This window comes from Phalacrocorax carbo, chromosome 7, assembly GCF_963921805.1.
Source record: "Phalacrocorax carbo chromosome 7, bPhaCar2.1, whole genome shotgun sequence".
Taxonomy (NCBI): Eukaryota; Metazoa; Chordata; class Aves; order Suliformes; family Phalacrocoracidae; genus Phalacrocorax; species Phalacrocorax carbo.
In genome coordinates, this window is record NC_087519.1 from 53,059,180 (window position 1) to 53,085,960 (window position 26,781).

Genomic DNA, 26,781 nt, shown 5'->3' on the forward strand with positions numbered 1-26,781 from the left:
TTTCACCGCAGTACCAGCGCTGGCATACAGGTAATTTTTAAGATGCTTCGAGTGTTGCGGCCTGCTATATTAGTACTTTGACAAATACGGTTTACTATTTTTGATAGAAAAGCTTAGCAAGTAAATATTACAAGGACAAGTGGGGTTGCCCAGATGCAGCTATGCTTCTTAGCAGAGGAGAAGACATGGAAGTCGCCACTTGAAATGCATGAGAATTTTTGGAAATTTTAAAAATATTAGGTTTGTTTGGTTTTGTTTTTTTTAAACTACTACAGAATCTTAAAATTTGTCTCTAAATCTTGGCAGATTAAGCGTGCACCTTGTGAGGGATTCTCACGATTACCGTGACTACATTACATACAGGACTGCGTGCAATAAGCGCGTGCCTAGATGGAATATTCCCCGAGTGACATGGAGCTGAAAATAAAAACTAGTACTGCCATGCAAAAAGAGTCAGAAAAATATACAGGGACAAAACCTGCAGAACAAGCCACTGACAGGCACTCCCAACACGCCTCAAACCGACTGTGAAACGAGAGAAATCGTGCTTCAAGGGTCCTGCAGAGTTTAAATGTGGGCCTTGTTTTCTGCCTTCATACACAACTCCCACCGCTGGAGCAGGCGGGTGCTTCAGCGGGGCCAGTTCTGCCTCAGACCACTGTGGATCGGACAAACACCACCAGCTGCGCTTTATCAATGGAGAATGAGTGAGCCGTAAGCACTTCTTGAAATGGCCTGGGTCCCCAGGGATGCCCGAAACACCGATCTCTCCAGCTAAGCTCACTGTGTCAGTAACACAACAAGTTGTTCTGGGTCGGTTCTCTGCCCGCAGCTGTACTGTGCACGGTAAAGTATGTAAGAGCCGGGGGGGGGGACGGGACCAGAACAAAACACCTTAAAATTAACATCTTTGGATATCTGCAAGAAAATGGAAGCAAGAAGCTTGCTGCAGAGTCTGTCTACCCTTAACTGTTTCTTTCACAGCTATAATGCTATGAACTACGCTAAAACACAGGCAGAGGCACGGCTTTGGGGAGACCAGCAGCAAAGATTAAATACAAAGAGCTCATTACCTTTGGAAGGCCACGGGCAGTTGCCAGGAGGTCCATGAAAGCTCAAATCCCCACACTATGCTTCCTCGATCATCGCTAACCGTGCCCTCCAACAACCCAACAGCTGCAGCAGCCTGCCCTCCAAAGCACAGGGTATTAAAAAGGCAGGAAAGTACAGCTGCTCGTTGCTAGATGTTTGGCACTAATTTGAGTTTTTCCTCGCTCTTGCAACAAATGCTGAGAAGACCTTAATGCAGAAGGTGCAGCGTGTGGTCAAAGGCACCGCTGATGCTTCTCCCAACAGGTGAGTTTCACAGATAACAGCCAGCAGGGTTTTAATCCAGCACTAGCAAACGCTTTCTAGGACACAGCTTAAACCTCCTAGGACAGCTAGCTAAATGAATAACGTGAACTCTATAGATAGCGGGGAAACAATTTTTGTTCCCCGTGAGCTGAGCGCTCACAGCAAAGTTACTCACACAAAAGGGACGAGATGCAAAGAAGACCCACGCAAATTCCGCAGCCAGGAGTCGCCGCCCGGGATATCGCAGCACTGCTCCATCAAGTTCAGTGGAATGCATTTAAAAGCGTTTGGATACGTGACAAAACAGATCTAAAAGTACCAAGCGCATGCAAGGTATAATGCATCTCTCACATAATCTGCCTGCCTTATTATAAACTCATGCAAGAATTCATTAAAAGGACAAGTATCACACGCTTATTAATTTACAGATGAGCGTAAGTGGGAGAGAGAAGGCAGAGGCAAGGAGAATAGGCAGGAGAGATGCAAACCTGTGCAGAAATTTTTCCCAGCAGAGAAAACCAGCACGTACCAACTTTTCGGTACGGTGACACGTGCGCTGCGCAAAGTGACGTGCTCTTGAATGCACGTTTTACTCCGACACCAAAGGATCGAGCTTCTTGTGAGGTGCCCCTTCTTATTTTATGCCTCTTCAGCTTGCCTATGAGCTACCCACTTCCAACGGAGGCCTAAAAACTGCCCTGTTTCACTGCATGCCCAGGAGAGCAGGCAGTACTCATGCTGCCGAAGGTGATACGTAGGCAATGCATCACTGGCTTTCCTCTTAGGCCTGGGTTCAAGCTCAAGAGGGTGGCTTTTCTCATAACAGCTTTAAGTGCCATTTTTTGAAGTCACTGTTCTCAGAAAGTGGTTTTGAGAAATACGACCAACTTTGCTTTCAAGCTTTTGTCTGCAATGGCACGTAAGCGTGAATGCTACTAAAGCAAACGTTTCAGAATTAAAACATGTATGCAAAGAAAGACACACAGCATAGATGAATAATATATGCCTATAAATAAGCAGAAAAATAGACTTAAAATAGCCATATAACTATTAATTAGTTATTAATATTAGATCTCTGGTCTATTTCCCTTCAAATTAGCAATTAGCCACCCACTAGCAAAATGTCAATTGCAAAACAAGAGGTTATATTTATAGTACAACCTACTTTGAGTTTTGAGAGACATGTCAGCCACTGTTAAATTCCAATACCCCTATTGTGCGCCTTCCCAAATTAACACCTAGCTTTCATTATAGGCAACTATAGGTACAAAAGTCTTATTAGATTTTAATTGTCTTTATTATATCACACGAGCTGGTGCAAACAGTTTTCCACATAGAATTCTATGCAGAGAGAAAGGAAAAGAGTAGCGTTAAGTGATTCATCGGTCTGAAGCCGGGTCGGACAGTGGCACAGCCGTATCTTAAAAGGTCCTGTGCAGCAGCGATGCTGGGAGATGGAGATAAGAAATTCTCGGATCTGCTTTTGTTATTTCCCATCCAGAGCCTAGCTCTGATTGCTAGTACGACAAGCGACGCACCGGGAAACAGAACACAACATACGACTCCATCTTCAGACTGTACTCACGTGGAAGAGTCGCCAATGAAGGGGAAACAACCTCTCTAACAATATATCTTATGCATCAGCGGGGGAAGGTGTACGAACTTGCGAAAGACACCCTGCACAAAACGACTCTGTGTCCGGACCAAGTCCCCCGGTGACTGCCGGCTCACGAGATGGAAGATGCACTTTATACGTGGCCACCTAGTGAAGGGCAGAGGTCCCTCTGTGGCCTCTCCGGCTTCTCTTCTATCACGGCAAAACCAAGTAGAGTACGATCAGCATGGGACGCCTCTTAAAATCACAGAATGCCCTGAGCTGGAGGGGACCCGCAAGGACCATCGAGTCCAGCTCCTGTCCCTGCACAGGACACCCCAAATTCACACCGTGTCTCTGAGGGCCGTGTCCAAGCGCTTCTGGAACATCGCCGGGCTGGTGCCGTGATGCCTCCCTGGGGAGCCTGTGCCAGGGCCCCACCACCCTCTGGGGGAAGGACCTTCTCCTAATGCCCAGCCTAACCCTCCCCTGGCACATCTCCCTGCCGTTCCCTCGGGTCCTGGCGTTGGTCACCAGAGAGCAGAGACCAGCCCTGTCCCTCCTCCTCCCCTCGGGAGGGAGCTGCAGAGGCCATGAGGCTGCCCTCGGCCTCCTCTGCTCCAGCTGAACAACCCAAGGGACTCCAGCCGCCCCTCGTACGGTTTCCCCTCTAAACCCTTCCCCAGCCCCGTGGCCTCCTCGGGACACTCTGCAGCTTTTGTAAGTGATGTAATTCAGGACTTCTCTGGCAAAACTAGACCACGCTGGGGATTTCAGAGGAGGTCAAAAGTCACATTTTTAAATAACACGGCCTATTCCTCTGCATTTTCTTCTGGTCTGTGTTTTGTGATTTGCCTTGAAAACAGTTCTCCTCCCTTTCTCTCTCCAGATGCCTGATACTATCGGCAGAAAAAGTGGAAAAACGAGCATCCTGCAGAGGTTCGCTGAAGATGGAGAGCTGGCAGGAGAAACCCTGGCAATAGACGCTAAATTGCCTCGAGCCTTCTGCTGAGAGAGAAGCGGGACTCATTGTTTCGGGTATGTCTGCCACGGAGAGGAAACAGAAATAGAGAAAGAATTACACAGAAACCGATCTCTAAACAAACTTCAGACTAAGGAACACCATCTCCTCTACAAGAGGTGACCTGTGCTCACGTTTCGGTGGATGTCTATTTTACAGTTTTACATCAGATTAATCTGGAATACTCAGGAAAGTCTGAAAGATAGACTTGAAGAGAAACACAGCAACTATTGCTGCTCATCTCTCCTCTTGGTGTGGAACCACATCGCTTTCCATCAGCTTGCAGGAACACACTTCTAATAACGCCTTTTACAGAACTTCCTTCTACAACTAGCTCTTTTATTCTTGTAATAAATAAATTTTTAAAAAATCATCCTCCTAGCCTTAAGATTTGCACAAAACCAGGGGCCCTGTGCCAGCTGTTTAATTTCTCATGTATTTATGCATACCAAAGTATTTGTACAAAGAAATCAATTGTAGCTGCAACTAATTTTGCACGTTGCCGATTCACCTTTAAATCCATGGGGAATGAAGAGAATCCTGAATTATTAAGATCATCATTTGCTGTCCAGGAACAGGATTGTCTATGTTTTTCCATTTCCGAAATTTTCCTTTTATCTTAAAATCCACTTTAACACGATAACTATTGAAAACTAGAGGAGTCCAAATTGAGGAAAGGAAACAAGAGCTGCAAGAAGAAACAAAATACGAAGCCAGCTGGGATCCAAAGCCACGTTCATCGCAGGGGATATTTTTATATCCCTTGTACATTTTATTTTTTCTAATAACTGTCACACATGTAAGCAGGAAAGCTGCGAGGTACGTTAAAAGGAGATAAGAAAGAAGAGATGAACATGGTCCCATTCATCCCTTGCTGGGCTTTTCCTTTATATATGCTGAAAATACTTAAACCTTAAGGAGATCATTTAAAAATTTTCAGGATTAGGGTGGGCTTGACCAGCTAAGTGAAAGTCTCTATCATCAGCCGATTTCATTCAAGCAATGGCTTATAGCTATGAATAAAAACTGGCGCCCAGCTATCGATAAGCAAATTTGCTTCGGTAGCTGAAATACTGCCATCGATCTGACACCGCCTGCTTTATAGTGAACCAGCACCAAGGCAAGACCTAGTTCGTATCTTTTAATTTTTCTCCTTTTCCAAATCGGTTTACCGCAACAGCTTATCTCCAAACATGCAAACGCTGTCAGCAGAAGGAAAAGACTATTTTCATTTCAAAATTATTTTTTAGTTCCACTTAGCCTAGGCAAAGCCGGCATTACAGAGGGAAGGACAGTTGACGTGATTTTTACAGTTTGATTAATAGAAGTAGGGATAGAATTTAGAGGTTTGGGTATATTATGAAGGCAAGTGGTTTTCTGGGACATCCTGGGTCATACAGACCGCTCAAAAAAATCCACAACAAGAACTTCTTCAGACCACAGAAGAACAAGCCAGTAACGGACACTGAAGCCCTCTTGCTGATAGACGAACACCCGTTTCTAAGTCCCGGGTCTTCAGACGGTGACTGCGCATCCCCAGGCTCCCTGCCGCTGCTGAGGGCTGCGTTCCTCCAGGCAAACCAGACTGCTCCGTCCATCGGGGTGCGTCTCCTGGTAGCAGCGTTCCCCCTCAAAGGGGCCAGGGAAGCTGCCTTTCCGCTGACTCTAACCGAATTAATTCGATTAATATATGAACTGAATATTCTATTATATTACCACAGAAACAGTAAATCCTTTGCCGTCACATCCTTCACCTGAATTGCAGTTGAGAGCGCCAAACCCGATGAGCCCGTGCAGTACGGCGAGAGAAGCAGACGTGGTTATTCACTTACACAGCCTCAGTGGGTACAGACGAGGGCAAAAGCCTGATCCAGGCTATGGAGGGCGGTCAGAGGCAGAAGAATGAGGCAGCGCTGTCAAGTGATGATGGCCTTTAACTTCGGCTCCTAAATCCGCTAGACCCTTACAAATGTTGTTCGAAGTATATCAAAAATATTATTTTCTGCCGTAGGTGAAGCAAGCTTGTCTGTCTATTCAGAATAGCAACACTCTGATGAGAAACAGGCTCACTGTTGATATGCTAAAAACATATATCATTAAAAAACCAAAGCTCACTTTGTCAATAAGAAAACGGAGAGCACTTGCGAATAGTTAAAGGTTTGTAGGGCTTTCTAGACCTATTGTACTTTACATTTATACACGCATTCTGTAAGTGCTAGAAAAAGATAATAGCAGACCATTTTGGTTCCCTTTTACATTGAGAAGCAAACTATTCAAGCACTAACTACCCCGACAACGCAATTAAAACCTGACCCAATTTCTAGACGCAAGCGAGCCGCGTTTTCCACAGCGTAGCCACACGTAAGCACGCTCACCCCGATCCACCCTGCCCCTCGGTTCTGTTCGTAACGCCGAAACCTGAGGAAGAAACAAGGCTACTACACTGGGTGCCTCGGAGGAAGGCGAGCGGGGATGCACGCCGGGGGGCGGGTGGCAACCCACGCAGGTGTGCCGCGGCGACTTGCGGAGAAGGAAAAGCCACACGAGTCTATGTGCAGGGTTTATATCACTTATCTGTGCTGCAAAACAGACAGCAAGTGAATTACGAGGCTGCAAGGCCAGGATTATATAAACCCAAAAAACCTCCGGTAGTCGTCGTCTTTACTATCCGAGTATAAATCGCAGTGTGCATTGATACAAGCCCTTGTGAAAACTCTGATGTGGTTATACAGCTTCGGATAAAACGGAGCTGTACAAAAAGAGCTACAAAAGATAATTAGAAAACATCACATGCCACAGGTCATGAGGATTTTACTCATTTCACTTAAAATTTTTCTGTTCTATTTCAGGCATCTCTCTTTTTGCTCAAGGAACCTTCACCACAATTAAAACCAGACGATATAAATATTATTATTGTCACTACTTATTTGACTAAGAGAAGCATCCAAAAGTCCCTTTCTTAAGATAGGGGCCCCATTGTGCTAATGTTGCATAAACATATAAGACTTCGTTCCTGTGTGCAGAGATTGTAATCTAACCAGACAAGGTCCATAAACAACATAAAAGTAAAATGTCAACAGCAACAACAAAAAAATCTCCTGTGCAGAGCTTTTATTGCTTTGTTTTAATGTATTTTCCTTAGACCATCTGCTGCTCTGTCTGACCGACCAAGGCTCTCCAGATAGCCTGCATCACTGCTGCTGCTGATTCTGTCCTCCTAGCACATCCCAGTAAAAAAGAAAAAAAAAAAAAAGAAATTCCTCTTCTGTGGGACGCAAAAACACTGAAGAGTCTTCAAAGATAATGAAGGCGCTGAGATGTAACAGCTTTTCTAGTCATTCCTAAAAGTGCAGGTTGTTTCCGAGTTAGGGTAAGTACAATGTTGAATATTGCCATCTTCATTTAAATTCAGTAACTCCTCTGGTCAGTGAAATGAAATATTTGCAGTACTGAACGAGGATGAAATCCTAGCCCTTGGGTTATGTGCCAAACAACTAGATAAAGAGCTATATTGTGAGTCTATTCTGTTTGGCAAAAAAAAACAATCTACGTACAGCTAGTAGTGAGCGAATGCAGTTATCTCTTATTTTCTAACCACGTAGCAAACAGCCTCCTACACACACGGTCCTTGCTTAGCCCCGGTGAGCGCAGAAGACAGACGGGCACTGAGCTAGATCCGAGCCCGGCGAGCAGGAAAGTGTTTTGAGGGAACAGGCTAAGAAAGGAAAGGGAAAAAAAGCATCACGGGAACAGGCACTTCTGCTCTTGGCTCCGGCTGCTGGGCTGAGTTAGGGAATGCCTTATTAAACAGCTGAAGCTCTAGAAATTTGCAGCCATTATCGTAGCGTGAGGCAAAACGTTACACATGCTTCCGCCTGTCTAAGGAGTGCTTCTTCATTCAGCAAACGTTGAGTAGATTTAAGAGTCCCAAAACAAATTATTTTTCTAGGTGTTACTGAAAAATCCATATAGCTCACCTAGATTTGGTCAGAAGTGATAAATAGAGGCGTTTCCCACAGTGAAGTCCAAGCTTTACCGATCCTACAGTCGCTTCTCTCATTGCGACTCAGTACAGGAGAAAGGAAGCAAAAGCCTCTCTTCAAAATGCTGTTTGGGAGGATTTTTTGGCATTCACCTATTACTACAGAAACAATTGTCTCCCTCCCCCCTTCAGTATATTCCCGATTTTCTACAGCATTGCTCTTTTCCTTTAGCCCAACACTCTATCATGAAATTCTTCTAGGAACAGTCAGCAGGTCAGGGAACGCTTTACCTTCTGACAAATCCACTATACTTAAGGAATATAAGTGTTTCCCCCACTCAATCCTTCAACTAAGCATCCTAATTATAGCACTCTTATCACAGGATTTCAACATACGATAGCAGAGGCGCTGCACAGCACGCTGAATTTAAATTCGAGGTAGCCACAAAATTGCTCCAACACACTAAGGCCACGCAGGCGGCGACGGCGTTCCTCAACCCTGACGCAGGGTGCAACGAATTGCTGGTGCAAGCGAGCCACAGCGTCGTCTTCCAAATCGTCCTGAGCGATACCCGGCTCCCACGAGCCATCCAAGGACGGGCTGCGAACACCCCTCACCGGGCACTCGGGTTTCACCCGCTTCTGCTCCCAAACAAGCCCTTTTAGTTGACCTCTAGGCAATTGTCATGGGTGTAGCCAGCGGAGGGATGTGAGGCAGGGCTAGATTTATATTTTTATAAATTTATTTTCACAGATATCTGTATATCTATAAATCTATTTTTGTATATATAAATCTATATATAGATTTATATATAACTACTCTGACATGCCTTCATTTTCCAATGGAAGGTTCCCAGGGAGGTAGCGCTGTTCAAAACACAGATGACATGCTGTCAGGGCAAGAGAACAAGGAAGCAAGTGCGTTTTTTTTTTTCCTCTGACCCAGATCTCCTCCTGGGATCTCCAAGCTCCTTTCCCTACCCAGAGCACTGTGCCTACAAACCACGGCGGATTTTCCACCGGATGAGTTACAAGTCACAAAAATATGTGGAACAATTAACTTTGCTTAAGCTGCAATGCTTTTTCTTCAAAAGCGAGCACTGGGGTTCCTAACCGATGACTGCTGCATAGCTGAGATCTTTTTAAGTAGATGTCACCCACTGCAGCTGTAACTTGGCACTTCTAGTAACACCCTGCTCAAGCTTTGCCTTTGCTGATGCTTCTCCACTCGAGCATTGTGCAAAAAGTCCCAGATCAATCTTGGGGTAACAACAGAAGCTTAGGAACCCAAAACAAATGTTTTCTTCCATAGGTTTGCTATGCGTAGATGCCATGAGTTCTTTGGAAGGCTTCAGAATTTACGTACGTAACACAGGCATAAATTTAAAGACATTTACGTAACAGATTAACGTAAACTGTTCTCCAAATCAGACAAAAAAAAAAAAAAAAAAGAGTCCAGGACCTATTTTGTGCTTCTGAATTTGCTGAATGTTAATGTTCATATTCATTTTATTGTTTCCTCCCAGACGGCAGCTTTTGTCCCACGTCCCTAACAGAAGGATGTGATTTACTTCTCTATGTGTCAAAGCTGCTAATCTGGCAAAACAGAACGTGGCTGAAAGATCGCCGATGTTCTCTCCAGGCTACACAAAATTAAACGTTCTCATCTTTCAAAGACAAAACCTGTTATCCCACAAACAAACTGTGCTTGTTAGGAAGACCATGGGGCTCCTGCCTTGAACCCAGTTTGTATTAACAACTGTCCATCTCAAAACTAGCAAGGCTGTTTTGCCTCCCATTATAATTTGGGAGGGTTATCCCAAACTCTTACACCCCTCATGGATAAGATCTGTTTTCTAATTTACAGCCTGAAATACTCCTTGCCAAGATACATGCGTTTCTTCTTGTCCCAGTGCTGTCTCCAATCTAACATAGAAAATAGTTGTACTCACTCAAGCCTTCATCAACCCCTCATGGATTTAGAGAAAGCCATTGTAGCGCCTCTCAGACTTCGCTTTCCTGGGATAAGCCAACCAACCTCGCAGTGTCCTCTTACGATATGGACTCAGCTCTTCCTTCACCATGTCCGTAGTCCTCTTCTGTAGCTGCTCCACTTCACACTCACCTTCCCTGACCATGGTCTACCAGAGCAGTTCAGTGCTACACACGGGCATTTAGCAGTGCTGCCTTGCACACGAGCAGCGTTAACACGCTCTTATTTCTACCATTAAGAACCTACTCACCTCACAGACCTTGGGAGTACCATTTTAAGAGCTGCAGGGGACTAGTGATAAGATATCCTTTGATTTTACCGGCTAATATACTCAAGTCTTTCCATTCCTCTGTCATTTTCAAGAGATGAGCACCCAGGTTAGGGGAAAATTCACGTCTCTCCAGAAGTGCACAACCATGCATCACGTGCCATGAAACTTCAGTCCACTTTTTCCACTCAAGTCCTGAAGATCATCCAGCTCTTCCTGAGGATATTCTGTTCCTCGCCTATACTGACAGCACCTCCCAACTTCCCATCACTGGCAAATTTCATTGCACGCTCCTACTTCTGGTGCCAAGTTCATTAGTGACTACATTAAAGTCAGCCCAAGACCAGTTCTTAAGACAACTAACTTCCTTTAAGCACAGCGCACAGCTCATCCCCTGTAAGCACAAATGATGTGACCTCCCTTTAGCCCGTTCCTTATTCACCTCAAAATTCTTCTACAGCATTTCATTAGTATTTTAATGAATAATTTCCAATATACTGCTGAAGCAAGCATCATAGCACAGTCTAGGCATATTAGCTCTAGCATGTTCTCGTCTAAAGCCAAAAACTAACAACTTTATGAAAGACAACACAGATCCTACTATAGATGTCCAGGAAGCCCATGTGCTTAAGTCTAGTCTATTGTGATTATAAATACATATATATGTTTGTACACACACACAAAATACAGAGTGGCAACCCTTCCTCAGTCCCCTCCCAACGGAAAGCCAGAGCTCCCGTGACCTCCAGAAGCTGGGACGTAAGGACTAAGGTATTTCAGAGGGTCGCAGTTACGTTACGTGATAAAACGTTCATTTTTTTTCAGATATGCTACAATCCCCACCCAACTGCGGCTGACTGAAAAGCAAACCGATAAAAATGGGCAGCAGTAACAGTCTGAGGGGTACTGTCAACCTCACCGGGGTAATCCCTGCAACTGCCACGGCACAGTCATACTGCAAGACAAAAATCAGTAGCTGATTTAGTTTGTTTTAGCAGAAATTCAACTGAAATACATGGACCGCCATAAAGACAACCACAGCACGCGTGAATAAAAACCAAAAGAAGAGGCACTGCTTGTTTCCGTAGGCTACGAGGAGGTGGATGGGCTGGGAAACTTCAGCCAGCCTCGGCAAAGAGAACAGGGGAACAAAACTGGACGGGTCAATGAAAGCAACTTTGTGCCACAAGAGCCAATTCACAAGGGCTTTCAGCTTGAGCCAAAAACCAGGACACAAAAGCCTCTGCCCGCTGACTGCGCTGAACCAGGAATCTAGTAAACTGCAACAGCTTAGAAAATATCTTAGCAATAACCGAAATTGAAGGATTCTGCACAAAAGGATTTTTTTTCCTGTGAGAAAAAGTTAAATACAAAAGAAATTGGGAAATTAGGCTAGTGGAAAGGTATGCCAACAATCTGTTCTAAGCTGCATTCACAGCACAAACTCATACGCGAAGCAGTCACTTGCTCAACGTAAAAAGCATGAAATCTGTAGGAGAAAAGGCAGCAACGATCCCGCCTCGAGAGCGGCACCACTTGCAATGTAGGTAATTAAGAGTCGCCGAGGATCACAGTGCTTCCTCGGCTCAGCCAGCCTTACCTACTCCTCAGGCTCCTTCCCACTTCCCAGATGGTCACTCTCCAGAAAATACCTTGTGCGCCTCAGCTACTTCTTGGTTAAATCCATTCTGGCAGCTCATTAGTAGAATAATTTATCAACTGTTGCAAGAATAGCTGTTATAATTTTTTTCTTTGTAAATCAGGTTCCATGCAAGTACGATGGAATTCCAGCCTTTTCAAATGCATTTTAATGTGAACTGCTGACATCGAGTCTTAAGTTCATTTGATTTTTTTTCCTGTTTATGTTATTAGTCATCAGTTTTTCTGGCACCCTCTTCTGTTCCAGTTCAATCACTCAATTGAATTACTTGAACTCCTAGTGAGCTGCACCAAAAAAAGGAAAATTAACTAATGCCTCATTTGATCTTGTGACCATAAAACTTGTGTTTTCATTCCCTCTTTAACCTTTGACCATCTATTTTCCCCCTTAATTTGTGTGTTATGTACCTGATGGTTTTAAATTTGTTTCTTTTATTCATGAAAAAAAAGAATCCGCCCTGACAGTTGATCTGCCCTCTATTCATTTTAACTAATGCTGGCTTTGTTCTAGGTTCCTATTAAGAAGCACGCACGTAAAATCACTTCTTCATAGTCCATCATACATGCATGTTACTTGACTCACTGTATTCTCTTCACCAGAAGTGCATGGCTGTTTTCACAAAGAGCGGCAGCTATGCTAATAAACAAGCTTATAAAAGATCGAAAAGATTTTGTAAGAGCTCATTTGCCAGTTTATTAATTTATTAAAGTCCTCTCCTTTTCACATTGTTATGACAGGCTTGAACTTAATTTATGCTACTGGGTGGTTTTTTGTTGTGGGGTTTTTTTATTTGTTTGTTTGTTTTGAAACTGATGTCAAGCACCTGAACACATTTTTAAAACAGATGTAGACCTTAATAAAATATGGCCCATCTACAGCCAAAAGAAATTAAATGAAAGGGGAAAATTGCATGATCATCAATGAGGACAAGTATTCCAACTATGGCTCACATTTGACGTCAATACCCTCCATTTATGCAAATACTAAATTCATGGATGTCGAATCTACATCCCTATGCTCAGTATCAACCCCGGAAGGGTTCGCATCCCTTGTCTTTAGTAGTTTTTTATATATGTTAATTAAATCACAGTAAGAAGACCACACTTGACCTTCATTTACAAATATGAGCTCACCAAGACAGTGACTACGATCCTTATTTCCATTCCTACGGTGAACTAGAGACATGGCATGCTAACTACAGGCTTCTACATCTGGCCTCCATGCTGATGGCCACGGAGACGCAGGTGCCCTGGGCTCTGGTGGCCAGCAGGTCTCAGTTTCTCCCCAGTAAATGAAAGTCGGTATATTCGCTCCCATTCCCCCAGCCTACAGACTTCCTGTTGTTCTGCAGCAATATTCATTATCTCCCAGCATCAACACCACTGAAACTAAGTGCAGCTTTTACTTTTGTTGACTGGAAGTACTATCAACTTTCTGTTGACAACAAGGAAACCAGGATCAAGACCTGATGATACAAGTGACATTAACACAGTCTTCTGTGAAATAAGCCCTGCTCTTCTCTGGAAGGTAACACTCATGTACTCAGACACAAAAGACCCTCCTGTCCTTTTGTTTTCTCTACATGCCACTTCATGTGCACCTAACAGCCAGTTTAGGTTTTGTTTTTTTTTAACATGACCAAACTTAGCCACTGTCAAGAACGCTCAACACGATAATTCTAATACTTCCATATAACATAGCAGGAAGAGGGTCATTTCAGGTTATGCGACTGCACCACGGGCATATGGCAGTGAACCCACAGCAGAAACACGAAATCTCCCTCTCCTGTAAAGCAGATGGCATGCTGATCAAGTAAGATGTAATCTAATGCTCGCTGCACTACTACTGCTGCTATTAACTACTGAACGAAACCCAGTATAAAGTAGTAACAACAAAAAAAACCCAAGGCGGGGGGGGGTGGGGGGAGGTGAAGGGGGAAGAAGACAGCAAGAAAGAAAAAAAAAAACCCACAGAGTAAAAAAAGCTGTAACATAAGACAACCGATTGCAGCAGAAACAGCCTCTTGTCAGGTACATTTGAGATTTAAAACCTAGGAATGGCAATAGGCAAGGAACAGCGGTGGCCCTCGTCCTGGCTTAGAGGACGCTCCCCTAGTTTGCGATACTGGCCCGGTTCCCCTCGCTCTTGTGACTGCACTGGGCACCTGCCAGGGGCTAAATATCCCGGCTGCTTCCATAATTACATATTTATGATTCTGCCGAGAATTCTTAGTCAAAGCTTATTTCTGAACTGTAAAACTCTTAGAGAATCAGCAGAGAAAGTTCTCTGACAAATGCTTCTTCAAAATAGAGCCACCACTTCTTAAAATTTTTAAGGACAGTCATTTCCCTTTCAGTTGATTCATTCAGTAGTGAACTTAACTAGCGGCAGAAAAAGAAGGCAAGGGGTGTTTTCCCACTGAATCAGAAAGGGATCTTACTTTTGTGTTTAACTTGCTTTCTGTAAAGAAACAGAAAATTTAAAGCCCTTCCAAAAATGGATCGGAAAGCAATAGCATGTACATTTTCTAATGCTCACCGCAGTATGAACCCTACCACACCACACAATTTTGCTTCTGTATCACGTTATTAGCGCTTCCTCTTCAACACATATGCCACTAGATCAGCTAATCCACGCTGATCTAATAAATACAACTTATGGATGAACACTCTGAAATATAGTTGTTCAGCCGTAACCAATTATCAGACAAATACATTGCACTTCACCTTCCTTCACTCATAATAGCACCCACTGGTTTCAGAAGGTGCAGAACAGTAAAAAAATTTCATGTTGTCACTTAGACTATTGCAGAAACGAGTAGAAATATATATATTTTTTTTCCTTTTCAAGCTGTGCTCTGTAAACTGTACAACCAACAGCTTCAATGCTAAATTACATGAGCACTTCTAGGCCCTACCACTGAAAGTGCTTTCAAGCTCGGTCAGCTTTATGCACGCGAGTACTCCTTATTTGTATCTCAAAAGAACTATTCCTACACTTGAAGATCCATGCACACACGTGCATATGTATTTGTTATTTTGAAGCAACTATTCATTTTGGCCAACATCTTAAATACTTCCAAGTTTCATAAACTCTTGAGTTTGCCATCTTTCAAAGGTCGGCCCACCCGCAGAAGTTCTTTCGTACATACTTATAGCTGTGAGATGGCATTTGGCTCCCATTGCAACAGTGTCGATTTTGCAAATCCAGTGCAAACCCTGGCGCGGGCGGCATGGGCCTCACGCCGTCCTCGGCAGGCACGGGCGGAGGCAGGGCGTCCACCCAAACCCAAGTCCTCCAGCTCTGGGTGCAGGCTCCTGCCCTCTCCCCTGCTCGTCTTCCTCTGCGTGGAACCATTTTAACATAATGGACTAGCAGAAGATTAACCTGGCAGGTAGATCAGCATTTAGATGGGTTTAGCTCTTGTGGAACCACAGGCTAGTAGTTATATTCACTCATTCCTTCAGCTGTCTTCCAGGCAGTGATAAGGGCACAGGACGATGCTACAGAAGCCACCACAAAGGGGTTCGAAGAAAAAGCCTTGCTGCAGTCTTGAGGAAGCTTTTGCAGACAGCTTCCAATCCCTTCACTGAAGGCCTTTTCCTCTGGAGTGACGATTTCATCCTCCCCAGCTCCTCCAACCACTCCTGCCGCTAAATCCTGGGCTAAATCCGCTGGGTAGATAATCACGGCGAAGTGTTGCACCCATGGAATCTCCTGGCCCGAGAGACTTGGCTCCTGCAGAGCTACAAGCCTCTTATATTTAAGACCAGTTGGTGTCACACATAATGGGTGTGTTACACCTTCAAAACACGGTGTGATATATTCACCCAGAAGTAGATGGCATTGAGAAGAATGGGTTTAACACACCTACTTCGTACTTCCCTCAAGAGACTACAAGGACATGGCTTAGCTGTTGACGACCCAGCTTTACTGGAGCCCAAGTAACTTTGTGCTCGCTGCCCATCCTCAGACTTTGCCTGTGTCAGCTTGTAATAAATGATAACAACCTCTATTCTCTTCTGCAGGAGTCCTTTCCAACTGCTCAGCCTGTTGATCTTCATCAAACCATGCAGTAAGAGATGGAGCCAAGAACCCTGGCACAGCGGTTTTCAGGGTGCCTCTCACAAGGCCACCCTGTTGCCCATCTTGCTCAATTCCTCCACAGCCCTTTTTGGTTACTTTCTGCAAAATTAACCCCATCACAGCAAGCTGTTGTACGACAGTCACAAACGGATACTTCCCAGCTTTCCACAAGCTCCTGGGTTTTGCACACTCCTTTTTATATACGTAGATATACACGCAGATGTATATGGATCCGTGCACACACCAGCACACCCTTGTAGAGCTACACGTGTTTATGCACACACACACACACACACAAACGCAGGCCGGCTTCAATGACTTGCAGAAGACAGAAAAGCAAACTGGTTTGCTTCTAAAACTTGCAAGAGAAGCCTTACGAGGTCCAATGGAAAATCTCTCTCAGGTAAGCTACCTGCTCCATCGCATCACAAGAAAATTAATTTGCTAAAGCCTTTGTGGAAAACCTGGCCCGATCTTTCGCTTAAGCCAAAGGTCCAGGACTTTCGCTTTTTATTTCCAACACATTCATTAATCCTTGCGACCATCAATTAAGTACCCCATTACCAGCCTCTAAATGAATCTTTGAAATCCTAGAAAAAGTAGCATTATACACCAATTTTCCTTCACTTAACAGGCCTTTTTTGTTAAGTCTTTGCATCTTTCCTTTGAGACCCTGAGGAACATTACAGTTGACTGGAAGAATGGGAAGGAGAACTTACACCACCTGAACACAGCCATGATCTCTTTCGGCAGGCTACCTCACAGTATAAACATTTTATTTTTTTTTTTTAAAAAATGCCACAATTACAATGTGTTTTTAAGGAGTAATTGATACTTTACTCTGTTTAGTTATCAGTTAACACAGGTGTGATGCAAAAAAAAAAGCATCTTTTAATTACCTTTAAAATAGAAAAGCAAAGAAAGAACAAAAGAGGATGTGTAACTTGTGTTTTACTTTTTTTTTTTAAGTACTGAGAAATGGAACTGACAATCGTGATGACAAGACTGATCAGAATTGCTAGTATCATTTCTCAAGGGAATGAGAAATGAATTTCTGATTCAAATATATGTATTGAACATGGGTAGCTGAGTCAAACCGCGTCCCGGTTGGGGGAAGAATACAAACTGCTTCTTTCAGGTCAACCTCTGGCCCATGCTTTGCCTACAAACGTCAGAGGGAAAAGCAACATAATAAAAACCTATGAAAGTCTTTTTTACTATAAACCAGATTAAGTTATGATTACTTTTGGGATGGTGAAGTATGTGTGTAGCTTGTCACTTAAATCTACATTCAAACTGTTTCAAAGTTAATTAAGAGATGAGTAATTGTTGAGAAATCTCTAGAATAATAAAAAACAACAACTTATAGCACAAAAGCAGCCCTTAAAGAAAAGAGTGGGGAATATTTCACTTCACTACGAGTAACAGTTGAGTATGTTTTATGATCACTGTAACAACTAGCATGCCCTTGAGACTCTGCAATTCTGAATTTCTAATGTAATTTGTAGGGGGAAAATTAGGACAAAATGCAGTAACATTTCAAGTACAGGCTCTCGGTATTTTAAAATTTTATGAAGTAGCAGGACAAGGTTAATATGGCATGAGTCATGTTTTTAAGAGAAGCAGTAATACAGACCTGTATTTTAAATCGTAACGCAAAACACGCTCAACTAATACAAAATAGAAATCAGAGTAGCTTTTTGTTGGAGAAAGGTCAAAACAACAACAATGAAAATTCAGCAATAACAGAGAAGGCTGAGAGCGCTGCTAGCTTCAGTTTTGGGAAGTTACAATACCAGGCTAAGCGACCAGGTGAAAAACGGTGCCTTCTCACTCAACAAATCTGTTCCCACCAGCTGAAATTCATCCCAAATCAATATAAACTTTACACGTATCAACTCTGAGCCTAACCATCAGGCTATTATATGACGCACACACTTGGTGCAGATCATCTGATTTCAGGATTAGATTTGCTTTACTTAGTGCCAAATACATTCTGCATTACGTTTCAGTCCTCAATATCTTCGAAAGTCAACAGAATTACTTACGACGCTTCAAAGTGAAGCAGTTCCATCCAAGCAAACTCTCTTGGAGTGCCATTTTGCTCACAACGACAGGGGAGTTGCAAAGGTGTAAGCGAGGCTATAATTTAATTACATATTCTTTACGTCCATGCCCACACGCAAACCAAAGGAACCCAGCTCAGCTCTCGGATCCCAAATTGAGTTTTCAACGCTAGTGGGTAGAAAGACTATCCCTGTAACTTCTGTACAGAGCACAATGACCTAGAGATGCCTGAAATACAAAACGCAGGCTGCCGCTTCACGCGTTTATTTCTCAAGGCTCAGGCTGCAATTACCACTCCCGCAGTACACCTCAACTGCGACAACACAAGACACCAAAACCGCTCGCTTGATCAAAGCTGGAGCAGTTAAGTTCCAGTCCTTCTCTTCAGACCTAACCTTTGCCTTCCATCTGCACAACTACCAGAAAGCCAAAGTAAACCATACAGACGGTCTGCAAATACGAACTTCCAGTAGTCTGTAACATCAAGCAATATTCCAGAGGTGGAAGAAGAAGATCGCATCAACCAAGCCCCTTCCTGCAGGAGCTAAGATTTTAACTTCACTACTCTTACGTTGTCAGATGTGCTGAAGCAAAACACACCTGACACTGCGTAGATTTTCTTTTTGGGGTTTTTTTAGTATAGGAGAAGCTGTTAGTACTGAAACAAACTGCAGAGAGCACCCAAGGGGGGGCAATAGAGCACTCGGCTCCGCTACAGCTCGCCCCAAACAGGCTTTTGGCCAAAAGAGGAAGCAAAACCAGTTACCGACAGGATGAGCTGTGTTATTGTCAAGTCGCACTTCTCGCTTCAAAGCTAAAACGCTGCCCTACTTTCCACGGGAGAAAATCCAGATACAATTTTAATATTTTTATCAAACAGAATAATGGTCTGGATGTTTCTTAAAAATATATTCAAATAATCCACTTGTGTACTAAGAAATAGTTGTTCTAAAAATACTATTTGCCATACAAGACGGCTTACGGTCGATCTGCAGGAAGGAACCACGCCGCCTTTAGTCAGTTAAAAAGGTACTTACCATTGGCAGTGCATTGATATGCAGAAGTTTTCCTTTCAGGTGCCTCTTGCCACAGAAGGGTGATGCTGAGAAGGGAAAAAAGAGACAAAATCGGAAATATTATTATTTTGAAAACAGGGGTGGCGTTAGCACAGTAAAACTTTATTAAGTACGGGCCTTCGCGGCTCTTGCAGCCTGCTCGGCTCGAGGGGATTTGTATGCAGCCCCGAGCAGCACACGCAGAGCTGGGGTTTTGCATATATCCCGTCGCTACCCACATCACACGAACTGCTCCTGCGGGGAGCCTGAAACGCGGGCCTTTGAACAAACAAGCCTGTTGAATGAATACCGGCACCGCCAGACCTCGAGACGGTCGCACCCCTTCAGCGGGAGCCTACGCAAGCCAATCTACCTCTGTACAGAAATCCCGGGGTCTGGGTTTGCCCTTAGCGCTCCAGAAAAGGCTTCGGGAAGTTACCGAGGCAAAGAGGGCAGCTTGCAGTGTCTTCTGCCCATGCCAAACTTCTTCTGGAGATAAACCTCAGCTACCGAATTCTAAACGCTCTGAAAAGCCCCAGACAGAAATCAATGTTCCAGCTATTTGACTTCCAAAATGGTTAAATCCACTGAAAATCAGTAAAAGAAAAAAAAAAGGAAAAAAAAAAAATCTGTTTTCCTAACACATATTGCACTAAACAACCCTGTTTACGTACACAGATGTGCCCGTGCACCCAGATAGTTACCAACGCCTGGAGTGACCTCAGTAATTAAAAAAAAACCCCAGCTCATACTAGTTGCTGGCAATATTTAACAACATGTACATAATGGAAACCTTCCCAGTGCAATATTCAAGAGAAATCCTTCCCATCTTCAAAAACCAAACACAAACATAACCCAAGAAAAAATCCACGCTCCTACATTTTAGTTATTTTCTTTACATACCAATAATAATTTCATGCATCTAACAATAAGCAGTGAAGCATCAGCAAACACGTTTTGGTGTCCACATATGTGTTAACCCCGTCCACTGTAACACCCACTTTTATTCATTAATGACAAACAACTTTTATTTACGCTAATATTTCTAAGTTCTTGCTCTCTACACAAATACTTGCCAGACTACTTTTCTCATTGGGAAATCATCTAATCGCCCACTCAAAGAGCAGGAACGGGGACAGATGGACACGGGTGACTAAAAAAAAGTATTATCTGGCTATTTTTAGATTAAACTATTTACGAAGCATCTGTAAACTGCGCTGAAAAACTGTTACTACGACTATAAAGAATAACTAAGGTTTTCGGGGCTCACGATCAACGCAGAGTTCTCACGTGCAATTTTCAAGCTCAGCCAGTAGGAAATGCCCTGTTATAAAGGTGGTTTTGGACCCAGCCGAAAAACGAGCTGCAGCAGTCGGGTTTATTTTGTTCTTAGAGACCGCGCCGCACTACCGCGGCAGACGGAAACGTAACCCTCACAGCGCGAAACCTTCACCGCAGCAAGCGCGGGGAGCTGCAGAGGATGCTGAAGAATGCAGGAATGCTGGGAATTGAAAGAATTTACAAACAGGCTCTTGTTCCCTTGCTTAGTTGTACTGGTGCTGCAGGAATTATGTAAATAGGCTGGGGAAAACTCCACTCCTCAAGCAGCGCGGTCTCCTACGCAGAGCTCCTCAGAAGGTCTGTTTTTTCCACAGCCAGAGTTGAGACCAGCAGAGAAGAGAAAGCTTTCCCACCTTGCTGGGAGCCCACCAGCAAACATTACTCGCTTATAACGAGAGCCTGCCTTAACGACAGAACAAGGCACCAACCACCCAATATTTGCACTCTTTTGAGAGCGGACTAAATCGTTACAAAAGCTGTGGGCAGAGAAAGGCAGAGGAGGGCTCTGCTGTCCTGTTCCGAGCACGATGCTTGGTGTGGGTTATTCCGTTTGGGAAAGAACAAGACAAACATAAATAAAAGGATGATTACAAAAACATGAACCACTTTCTTCAATGAAAAAGGCCGCCTTCAGTATACGCTGCCCAAACCGCCTCCTTCCAACAGCCCTTTGCCCTTGCGCAATCTTCTGAGTGCTGTACTTATTGTCGAAGCCAGAGAGGGAAACTTCTCTGTCCGATCCACGGAGGAGGCTTCTTGTCCTTCCCTTTCTATCTAAACAGGGCAGTGACATGGAAAGAGGTTGGAAGCAAAGACTCCAGAGAGCAGAGAATGAAAAAACGAAAGGGTTTACTGACTCTGCTTCCTTCCTCACTCGTGTTAATTGGTTGTAGGCTCCAGTTTTAAATAAGAGCGCTTGAAATGAGACGTAAACATTTAGAAGACTCTGCAATGTCCTTCTTCAGAATCAAGTACCGAGTACAGACGCTTCATCAGCAGCTTTTTCCTTTCCAAATTTATCCTGTCGGATTTTGCCATTTCGACATATACCTTGAAACAATTCAGGCGACGGCTGTAATTTCTTGATTTTAGACTACCTCTCCCCTGTACATACCGACCTGTTATGGTGATACAAACAGGTGACCAGGTGTAGTGACAGCTACACTATGCGACACCTAAAAATAACGCACCAGATGCCCCTGAAGGTGGTAAAGCACACCTGGGAAACAAATGCTTGTGTGTTTGGATCCTTCAGCTTGGAGGGGCTGGAGGGTCGACCGATGACTGATGACCAACGCCTTCAGCATCGACTGAATACTGCTCCCCCGGACTTAAATATAAATAAGACTTTGCTGCATGTGTACCGCCCTGCTCTCAGCCGCTGCTCACCAGCTTTGGCTGCACAAAGATGCCCGTGTACCCCCACGACGCCCATCGTCTCCTCCTCGGAAAGATCACCCGCCGCGGTGCGCAGCGCGGCAGCAACGCCCGAAGCCGTGAACTCTTGAGACACTCTCTGTACTCTCTGTGTCCAGTTCTGGTCCCTGCTGTACAAACAGGATGGGACAGGCTGGAAGGGGCCCAGAGAAGGGCCACCAGGATGATCAGAGGACTGGGAAGCTGCCATACGAGGGCAGGCTGGGACAGCTGGGCTTGTTCAGCCCTGAGAAAAGGAGGCTCAGAGGGGATCTCATCCCCATGTACCAGCACTTAGGGGGCAGCTACAAAGGAGACGGAGACTCCCTTTTTACACGGAGTCCCATGGAGAGGACAAGGGGGATGGACACAAGTTGCTCTTGGGGAGATTCCGATGGGACACCAGAGGGACATTTTTCACAGTGAGGACAGTCACCACTGGAATAATCTCCCCAGGGAAGGGGTTGGCTCGGCCACGTTGGGCACCTTCAAGAGTCGTCTGGACAGGGTGCTGGGCCGTCTTGTCTAGGCTGGGCTCTTCCCAGAAAGGCTGGACTAGATGGTCCCTGAGGTCCCTTCCCACCTGGGATTCTGGGACTCTGTGATTCTTGAAACGCCCCCACTCACGTTATTTTCTCCTACCCACCCATCACACAAGGAATTACACTGGGTTTGTGCTACGGCTAAAACGTTTTCCGCGTGAGCTCTGAATCGCTTCTGCTCCCCATGTGAACTTGGGTGCTCATCTTTTTCTTCTAATCCTTAGGATCGCACTGTTTACACTACTTTCTGAGATTTTGGTGCTATTTGAGATTTATCAACGAATTTAAGTCACTAGATGTTGTGCTTCGTGAATTACAAAAGCCTTCTAAGGATGCAGCATCTTTTTTTCTAAATTCTCCTCGAGTATCCTGCTTTTATCTGGATTCAGTATCTGGAAAGAGTGTCCCAATCAAAACAGAATTAAAAATAACTAAATCCTGGATATTCCCCTCAGTAACTAGGCTTCAAAAAGCATCAGACAATAGTTTTAAAAGCCTAAATTGAAAACTAATCACTCCATTGAATCCTTCTTTTCATTTGGTTAATAGGCATATGCAAAACTAGCGGTGATCCTACCACTACTGTGCTTGATTTTCTCTGTTTATGTTCCAAAGTTATTTCTTTTAATCACAGTTCCACAGCGATGTATGGCAAATTTTTTTTTTTAAAAACAATTCAGCACTTCTACAATAACATCTGCTTTTCAGATCTAACAGAGGGGCTGAACTGGGATAAATACCAACTCAAAAAATTCCAGAGAAACAAATACGTATGAGTGGGATCAAAAAAAAAAAAAAAAAAAAATCAGGACCACACACAAGACTGCATTAAAAACCGTCATTACCTGCAACTAGTTGGTAGCAATAGGGTTCCTCGTGACAAAATAACACACCCAAAGTGTGCCAGCGCCGCACGGGAGGAGCACGGCCGCGGCACAGCGCTGCGGGGTGCTCGGATGGAGGGGGGGATCACCGAGGGTGTTCTACAACTGGGAGCACTCAAAGTATCCGAGACCTGCCCAGGGACATACTCACCTCTGTTCCTAAAATCTGTCTGAACTTTTCTCTGTCAACTGAGAAATCTTTATTTCCTGATCTTTGTTCTACCTTTAGGCCTTTATTACGTCAGAAATATGGGAGAACCTGACGCAAGCTCATTTTCTGGATGTTTCAAAGAAGAAATGCTTAACATATATATTCATATCGCATAAAAGTTGCACAACTCTCCATGCTTCAGAAATACTCTTTCATATACCAAGCACCTGTATGTCTATGGATGTCTGAGAACCAACTATTAAACCAAAACAGGGTATCTGGAGGGATAAAGAGTAAGAACTGGGTAAGCAGACAACGGTCTTCTGGGGAAAGAAATCATCTGGACATAGGAACCACTCTTCAAAAGTGCATTCCCTGTGCAATGAGAAACATAGGAAGAGTCAGACCAGAGCAAGAGAATATTGTAGCAGCTATATACGAGTTTAAACACCCATTTCTATAAACGGCAAAAATTGAGGCAATCACAGAAGATGGCTTATAGCCCACTGAAAGGAAAGGAAGTTGAATTGATGGAGGGGAAACCATCTTAGCCAGCTCTGTTAAGAACACGTAACACTCCAGAGCAATCCTGGCAACACCAATCAGCTGGTACCACCGGGGACGAGGTCGGGCGAGCCCTGCCGCCGCGCAATTTCGCTTGCAAGGCAGGCGAATGAAATTAGTAAGTAACCCAAGTTTGCATAAACTGCAAGTTAGAAGATCCTAGAAAATAAGTTTAAATCCAGTCTAGAGTGGGAAAGAGTAGAAATAGTTATTGCTCACAGCGCTGAGTGTTACGTGAAGGGACTACGGTGTCTAGAGCAGTCACAAAATCCCACCTTCACAGACTGCTGCACCTAGGATGGGGGCCCACCTCCGTAACTTCAAGGCAGTTTCTCATTTCTGTTGTGTGTTTGTCTTCTGAAAATAGTGGACATGATGACTAGTGACATATTGACAATAGTAGCAGCATAATGATAAATAATTTTTTGTGGTTTTATTCTAGAACTGAGATTTAAATTCATCGCTGCAAGATTAATCAGGGAAAAGCCTGAGAATAACAGCCGGTCAAACCGGGCGCTCTCAGCAGAGACACCTCAAATCGGAAATCGCAAAAAAGAAATGTGATGTGTAGCGTTTAGGACTTGCTTCGTTATCCTCAGTAAGTTTACTACAGATTTCAAATACGCACCTAAAAAACTGAACCAAGACACAAACAAAACATACCACTTAAAAAAAAAAAAAAAAAATCTATTTTTTCCATTCCCTTTCCTCAAGAGCCATATTTCCCGGGATGCTAATTCAGCCCGCTCCGGCTTGCCAAAGGCAGTGAGCCGTGCTGCGCAGTGACCACCCTTGCCGGCACCGTGCCGAGCCGGCCAACGCAGCCGGAGGGAGGCAGGCACCTGCTTTTGCCAAGAGGACGACGTGTTTGCAGGGAACTGAGAGTTGCAAGGTTAGCGGGACTTGTAGATTGGTCTCCAGTTTGGGGATCTAGAACAAAATCCAACTTCCCAGCTTCCCTGGGAAAGCACCTTTTTCCCTTTCCCTGCTTCTGCACCAGTGCCTGCTTTGCCTGTGTTTTTAGATATTCACGACAAGATATTCCTCTGCTTTGGGATGAACGGTGGCCTTGCAGAAGAGCCAAACTAGATTATGGCAAGCATCGGAAATCATTACAGTGGGGCAAAAGCACAACTGTACACGTTTCTTAGAGAGCTTAATGTATTGCATTCATTAAATCCTGTCACAAACGTGCCATACTTTGGGAGGCGGGATACGTGTTTTAAGTACACAACGCATTTGGAACTGGGCTTAAAAATGTTTAAATAAGGAAACCTCCAAAAATAACAAGAGGACATGACAATATTGAGTTATTTTCAACCCTAACGAACGTAGCCACCATTCAAGCCCTGCCTGTGTTTCCCTCAACACTGGTACCGCTATCGTCCTTACTTTTTTGGGCAAACAGAAGTCAAACGTAGCGTTCTTTCCTAAGTAAAAGCTCCACCTATATTTTTGTCGAGCCAAGCTAACGAGCTGCAGAGGACGTTCAGGCGATGCGGCGGGACTTGGGTTCCGCTGCAGGACACGGCGTTTGCAGTTTGACGTCAACAGGCTCAAGAAGTCCCGCTGCGGCCGCTGACCCTGAACATCGCATACACCCTGTGTTGTCGAAGTTGTGGCTCTCTTCCTACCTGAGAACGTGTTAGGAAGGCTGCCTGCCTTCCGTCTGCCTTCTGCTGGAGCGCCTTCCAGGACATTTGCCCTCACAGCAAAGTATCGGGTTTAAAACCAGATGTATACCAAAACGCTCTAAAAATCCGCCTTACTTGTGATATTGGGTGTGTAAAAGCAATTGCACAGCCTGACAAACTGGGATCCACGGATTCTTTTATTATAGCCCTCAAAATTACAAGTTACTTTTAATACTCAAAAGCACTTTAAAAAATCCATAGGTATGAAAATATTTTCCTGAGAATTTAAAGTCATACCAGAGGTCAAAAGTAAAGTTTGTGGTGGAGCTTGGGCTCGTATACTCCAGATGTACCTGGGATGCAGCTCTCCTAAAATAAAGTGTTTATAATGCATTGCAGATTCTTCCCAAAATTATTATTACTATTTTGTACAAAGCCAGAGAAAAAGTAAGCCTCTCACGCTGCCAGAATAAGGTATCACTGACCGCCCTGAAATCATCCATTAAATGTATCATGGAATATTTAATTATTTTTTCCAAAAAATACTCATTTCCCCGGGAATGTTTCAAAACTGAGTGACATTTGGTGCATAATATACTCGTTCTATAAAAATTCTGTGTCTTGGTCGTATTTTCACACAAATAACCTAGAGATTAAGCTCTTTCTATACAGGTAAGCCCTGTGATTAAGCACAGCAGTTCAAGCTGCCCAAGACCAAGCATCACACAAGGGTTTTTTCCCTTTTTCAAATCTCCACAGCCTACCATCAGCAGACATCATCATCTTTCCTACAAACCCCTCTGCCTCTGCCCTTCCCATCCTCCCATCATTTCTCTAACGGGGTAATTTGGGGGCGTTATACGAGGGCTCCGACTCACAAGGAGTTAAAGCGTACCCGGAGAGGGCTGTCCTCGTCCATGCGCTGGTTATCCAGCCAACCCTGCTAAAAGGACAACTTATTCTAACACAGCAGCTACTGAACTGTGACAAATTGCAGACGAGGGTACAGGAAAGACTGTGCCTCTCATTACCACGGCAAGCTTTCCTGCTTCGCGAGCAGCTAAGCCATCCCTGCAGCGGGGGCTAAAAGCTCCGAGGGCAGAGGGACGGCACGCTCGTTCCCAAACCAGCTGTCTCTTGCCCATAAGAGCTCAGGGCATAGCTCAC

The 26,781-nt window shown here is 44.2% G+C and overlaps 1 protein-coding gene across 3 annotated transcripts in view; it reads right to left on the minus strand.

Annotated features, from left to right (window-relative positions):
• Positions 1-26,781, minus strand: part of TBL1XR1 (TBL1X/Y related 1) — a 119,142-nt gene that overhangs the window by 47,566 nt on the left and 44,795 nt on the right. For all 3 annotated transcript variants that reach the window (XM_064458027.1, XM_064458029.1, XM_064458031.1), the window contains exon 2: positions 19,065-19,129. The gene's annotated coding sequence lies outside the window, so the exon portion shown is untranslated. The remainder of the gene's footprint in view (positions 1-19,064; positions 19,130-26,781) is intronic.